This window comes from Elephantulus edwardii, unplaced genomic scaffold (genome assembly GCF_000299155.1).
Source record: "Elephantulus edwardii isolate Elephantulus edwardi_28Jun2011 unplaced genomic scaffold, EleEdw1.0 scaffold00136, whole genome shotgun sequence".
NCBI lineage: Eukaryota > Metazoa > Chordata > Mammalia > Macroscelidea > Macroscelididae > Elephantulus > Elephantulus edwardii.
The window spans coordinates 5,153,725-5,160,426 of record NW_006399886.1 but is presented as its reverse complement, the minus strand read 5'-3'; positions in this window follow the sequence as shown (position 1 = coordinate 5,160,426).

Here is a 6,702-nt window from a genome sequence, read left to right as displayed (position 1 = left end):
AATGAATGGAAATCTAAAGTCTCTGTAAATTTTAATTAAAATTAATTTTAAAAAATGCAAAGGAAAAAAGTTCTATTCTTTGATCGCCTGCAGCAATCACTTCAGGTATAATCAGACAACATTCTAGAAAATGATCTTATTCCATTTACTCTGAAGTCTAGGATAACAGCAGAATGAAGGCAAGCAGCAAAGAAAGCCATGGCATTTCTAGACCACTTCATAACTGAGTGGCCACTTCTCATTTGTGATGTTCCAATTGAAAGTGACTTTCTTCACTAATAGTCTTAATAAGTAGTTGAGAGCCACTATCTCCACCTTATTTTTCAGAAACCTTTGTATGAACAGCTTTGTGATGATGGTGGAACCAGTGGACTGGAGGAGAAACCTCTCCTTACAGGGTCATATGGAAAGTGCAGAGCAGTCTGAAGGAAGACAGTTTAAACAATCTGGAGTGAGAGGGAAGTTTTAGTGTGCAAAGACACAGAAAAGAGTAAACCCCCAGTGGAACTGGTTTCCCATTAGGGCTCATACTCCACAAAAAGAGGAGATAAAGGAAATCCTAATATTATCTCAGTGACAACCACAAACAATTCAGCCTGGTCTCAGCTCTCCACCACTAGCAGACATCAAGCACAGTGAACCCCCATCTAGACTGCTGGAGACAGAGACCCACAGAAAAAGTTTTTTATCCTAACACTGAGCAGGCCAGTGAGGAGATGCCTCTGAGCTCAGTAATGTCATTTTAAAAAATCATGGTGACCAGGAAAGGTACATGTGCAGAAGGTGGAATTGTTTGTCTCTCTTCATATAGACAGTGTTGTTGTTGTTGTTGTTGTTATTATGTGCCGTCGAATCGCCTGCGACTCATAGCGACCCTATGTACAACAGCCCTAAACTCTGCTCTGTCCTGTGCCAATCACACTGTCTCCGACACTCCCATTCCAATTATCCCAGTCACTGAATCAATCCACCTCATAGAGGGCCTTCCTCTCCTGCGCTGTCTCTCCACCCTCCCAAGCATGATGTCCCTCTCTAAGGACCTGTCTCTCCTTACAACATGTCCAAAGTATGTTAGATGGAACCTCAGAATCCTTGCCTCCAAAGAGCCACCCGGTTTAACCCTTTCCAGGACAAATCTGTTTGTATTCCTAGCAGTCCATGGTATTCTCAATACTCTTCTCCAGCACCACAGTTCAAAGGCATCAATTCTCCTTCTATCCTCCCTGGTCATTGCCCAACTCTCTGATGCATAACAAGTGATTGCAAAGATAGTACTCATTTAAAAAAAATCAACAATCACAGTGAATTATGTTTCTTACTTCCAGACCTGTTCAACATTGGGAGCTATAAAAGGGACTTTGTGGTCAAAATTAAAAGGCCTATTATCACAAGAAGTGAGTGAAAACCACAGTCTTATAAATATAGTCACTTCATTCACAAATGAGAAGATTCAGAAATTCCAGTAGCTAGACATGTGACTGTTTCTCAGAGGCTGTAGATTTCACATACGGGGCTGAACTGTCTGTCTTTCTCCAAAAGAGCATTCAGGGGTGGGGAGGGTTTGCCCACAAACTTGTGGGTTGGCAGTACAGCTCCTTAAAACTGGCCCTTCAGAGCTCCAAAAAGCATAGTATAACACAGAGACTCACAGAACAAAAGAAGTATTAACATGTGCAGTAAGTTTTTGATCCATAGAAAGTCAGAAATTTAGAAATTCATTCACTGAGTGCCTAGACAGAGACCCAAAGAAAATGTCCTCCAAGAGACCATAAGGAAAGGCAACAATCTCCTAGACTCTTCAGCAGGGCTGTTCCTATATCACTCTCATTACAGAATCCATGAAATTCCAGGATATTGCATGTACATATTTCATCAAAAAAAGGTTCAGCACATACCCTACCCATCCAACATCAGACAGCAACAATCACAGAACACATCCCTGCAAACAGTAGCATTGCACAGCACAGACACCCCATCAGGTATGACATACACACCAGAAGAAAGAAGATTAAAAAATAATCTACAATTTTTGCATCACTACAATGTCTCTGAAGCAGCAAATGATCTCAACCCCTATAACAAAACAAAGGCATCTCTCTCTCTCTCTCACACACACACACATACACACACACTTTATCAAAATAGAATCATTATATCTCCTGAAAGAAGAAAGGATGGAATTCTCTGACAGGGAATACAGAAGAACAATAATAAAGTGGCTGGAGACAGAACCATTGAATGCCAGTGTGGTCCAAACCACAGTCCCACCCAGACCATGAGACCAATGCTGTGCTGACTGGAGAAGCCGTTGCTCCACTGCCTGGAAATGCCCAGTTGCCGAACTTACTGTCCAGTATGAGGAGAACAGATGACACAGGTACTTTGGGTGAAACGCTTTTGTCTAGCTATACCGTGTGGGATAACTTAAGCTCATAATGAAGGAACCAGACTATGCTCAGCCTGGCCAAGACACAGTTTCTGGAAGAGTATAAACTTTGCTCTTCTACCATTCAGGTACTTTGGGTAAAACACTATTGTCTGCAATAAGACACTGCAAAAAGGGAGAACAAATATGCAAGAACTTCATAAAACATTGCCATGCTCAGGGTCACTATATAGTTACAACAACCTAACATCTACTAAGAAAAGACTCATATAATATCAAGAAAGCAGCAGTCCACCTCAGACATGATTTAAAAAAACCCAAAATAACACTTCTCCTAATAAAGGAGACCCAAAGAATACTCCAGATAGAGAGAACCAAAAGAAATATGTTGATGTCAAGTTACTTGAATAGCTACAGAAGAGGATGCAAATGACAGAAGAAACAATGGAAGCCATCAGGAGAGCAAATACCCCACAGACAAAAATCCAGAACAAATATATTGATGAGGAATAACTTGAACAGCTACGGAAGAAAATGCAAAAGATGGAAGAAAGAATTGATAGTATAAATAAAAATGTACAATAACTTAAAAAAAATCACAAGACAGAAAGGGTACAGGCAATACTGTACTGAAAATAACAGAAAAGCATGAAAATGCAGCCTATAATATTAAGACTGAATTGGCAGAATTACCCAACACACTGGTAAGACAGAAAGATAGAACTGAAGAAATAGAACAGAGAATCAGTGAACTAGAAGACAAGAGTCTCACAGGAAACATTGCTGTTTTTGTTATGTGCTGTTGAGTCGTTTGCGACTCATAGCGACTCTATGTACAACAGCCCTAAACTCTAATCTGTCTTGTGCCAGTTGCACCATCTCTGACACACCCATCCTGATTACCCCAATCACTGAATCAATACACCTCATAGGGGGCCTTCCCCTTGTGTGCTGTCCCTCCACCCTACAAGCATGATGTCCCTCTTCAAGGACCTGTCCCTCCTTACAGCATGTCCAAAGTATGTTAGACAGAGCCTCAATTAAAAGAATGGCAGAATCAATTTTTCAAAAAGCCCATTGATATGTTGCTTGCAAGTGCCACATTTTAAAAAAAGAGAAAGACAGACTCAAAATTGAAAGCTGGGGAAAAATTATAGCAAGCAAATGGCAACCACAAAAAAGCAGAAGTGGCAATATTAATTGTTGATAAAACAGACTTTAGAATGAAAACCACCATAAAAGGTAAGGAAGAGCACCACATAATGATTAAAAGCACAATAAATGAAGAAGACAACTTTCATCAACATTTATGTATCAAATGATAGACCTGAAAAATATATAAAACAATGGTTGACAGAAGTGAAGAAAGAAATAGCACCACAATAGTAGTAGTTGCCTTCAAAGGACTAGTCGACATGAAAGAAACTCAACAATGATGCAGAAAACCTAAACTGCATGATCGCCCTATTGGCCTTGTAGATATATTTAGGGTACTGTATGAAGTAAAACTCAATTCACTTTCTTCTCAATGCACATGGTACATTGTCCAGGATCGATCACATATTAGACCCAAAGCAAGCTGCAACAAATTAAAGAACATTGAAATAATACAAAGTATCTTCTCAGATCACAATGTCATAAAACTAGAAATTAACTTTGTAGGGTAAAGCTTATAAAACTCTCTGCGTGAACACTATTGGGTTATAAAGAAATAAAGAATGAAATAAAAAGTTCCTTGGAACAAGTGAAAATGAAAACACAACACACAAAACCACTAGGATGAAGCTAAGGCAGTATTCAGGGGGGCAGTTCACAACAATAGGCACACAAATAAAGGAAGAAAAAAGAAAAATCAATGATCTAATTCAACACCTTCATCAAATAGTAAAAGAACAACAATGTAATCTTACAGCCTCTAAAACAAAGTAATTTATTAGGAGAAGAGCTGAAATAAATGAGATAGAAAATAGAAAAACAATTGAAACCATCAATAAGACCAGGAGCTGGTCTTTTGAAAGGGTCAATAAAATTGACAAATGACTGTCAAACTTAACAAAAGAAAGAAAGAAAAAAAAAAAGACAGATAATTCAATTAAGAAATAATAGAGGTGATATCACAACAGAACCAGATGAAATTAAATCAATAATATTGGAATACTATTAAAAGCTACACTCTGATAAATTAAGAAAACCCTAGAGGAAAGGGACAAAGTCCTGGAAAATCGTGCCCTACCCAGGTTGGCAAAGACAAATATAGAACACTTGAATAGAGTCATTAAAAAAGAAAAAATTGAATGGGTCATAAAAAGCCTTCACCATAAGAAAAGTCCTGGGCCAAATAGCTTCAGGGCTGAATTCTACCAAACATTTAGAGAAGATCTACCAGCAATTCTACTTAAATTATTTTAAAAAGTTGAAAAAGAAGGAACACTCCCAGAGTCATTTTATGGTGCAAGTATAACCCTAATATGAAAACCTGTTAAAGATAGTGTCAAGAGAGAAAACTACAAAGCATTATCTCTCCTGAATATAGATGCAAAAATCCTTAATGAAATCCTAGGCAATAAAATTCAAAAGCACATTAAAAAAATAATTCATCCTGAGTAACTGATATTAATAATAGCTATACAAGTTTGGTTCAGTATAAAAAAACCAATCAGTGTAATTCATGATATGAGCAAAGTAAATAGTAAGAAAAATATGATCTTAGCAATTGATGCAGAAAAAGTATTCGACAAAATCCAACACCTTTCCTGATAAAGACACTCCTAAAATTAGAATAGAAGGAAATTTCCTCAACATAATAAAAAATATATCAAGAGTAAATAGAATTCTCAATGGAGAAAGACTAAAAATATTTTCCTTACTAACAGGGACCAGATAATGATAACCAATGCTACCACTTCTATTCAATTTTGTGTTGGAAGTGCTTACTAGGGCAATATGTAACAAGAAAAGGAAATATCTGGTGTAAAAAAACAATGTTTATAAACTTTTTCATTAAAATTATAAAAGAATTTATTTGAAGAAAAGAAATTAAAGGTGTCCAGATTTGTAAAGAGATGGTTAAATTATTGCTATATACAAATGATATAATAGGGTACACAGAAAACCTCAGGGACTCAGCAAAAAAACCTGTTATAGCTAATCAACCAGTTTAGTAGATTGGCATGATATAAGATCAATATCCCAAAATCAGTGGGATTCCTCTACAGTAGCAAAGAGAACTCAGAAAAGGAAGCCAAAAAAGCAGTATCCTTTACTATAGCCAATCACAAATTCAGATACTTGAACGCAAACCTAACTAGAGAAAAGAAAGGCCTATACAAAGAAAACTACCAAACATTTCTGCATGACACAATGGAAGACCTAAATTAAAGGGAATATGTTCCTCGTTCATGGATAAGAAGATTCAATATTTTTAAAATGACAATACTACCAAAAGCAATTTAGATGTTCAATGCAATCCCAATATATGAATACCAAATTAATTTTTCAAGGAGATCAAAAAGGAAATTGTCAAGTTTATTTGGAGAGGAAAGAAACCCTAAATAAGCAAAGTACTTCTGAAAAACAAAAATGAAGTGGGAGCCATAGTATTCCCTGACCTCAAAACTTACTAACCAAAACAACATGGTATTGGTATAATGACAGTCATAGAGACCAATGGTACAGAATTGAGAACTCAGAAATGGACCCATCTATCTATGGTCAACTAGTATTTGACAAGAAAATAAAACTTATCAAATGGCGAAATGACAACATATTAAACAAATGGTCCTGACAAAACGGGACTGCTAGTGTAGAAAGCTGAAAAAAGGATATACATTTCACACCATATTAAAAAAAAAGAAATCAACTTAACATGGATCAGAGACATAGGAGCCAAACTCAAAACATTAATGTTCATAAGAGACAAACTGGGATAAAACTTAGATGGCCTAGTCTATGGTAGTATAAAGAGACTGTCAAATACAGTTAGAAATGCATAATCTGAAGAGCATAAAATGGATGAATGGAACTTTCTAAAGATTAAATCTCTGCCTGTGCACATAAAAACATTTTCCAACAAAGTGAAAAGAATACTTACTGACTGGGAAAAAAACATTTGGCATGTACTATTTCAGACTAGAGCCTCATATCAAAAGTTTACAGACTCCTACAGGTCTTCCACAAAATAAAAAAAAAGAAAGAAAAAAAAAGATGGATATCACAATGACAAAATGGACAAAAGACACAGAAAGACCTTTCACAGACAAAGACATTGAACTCATACATTGTTGTGGGATTGTGCAATGCTACAACCACTCTCTGCA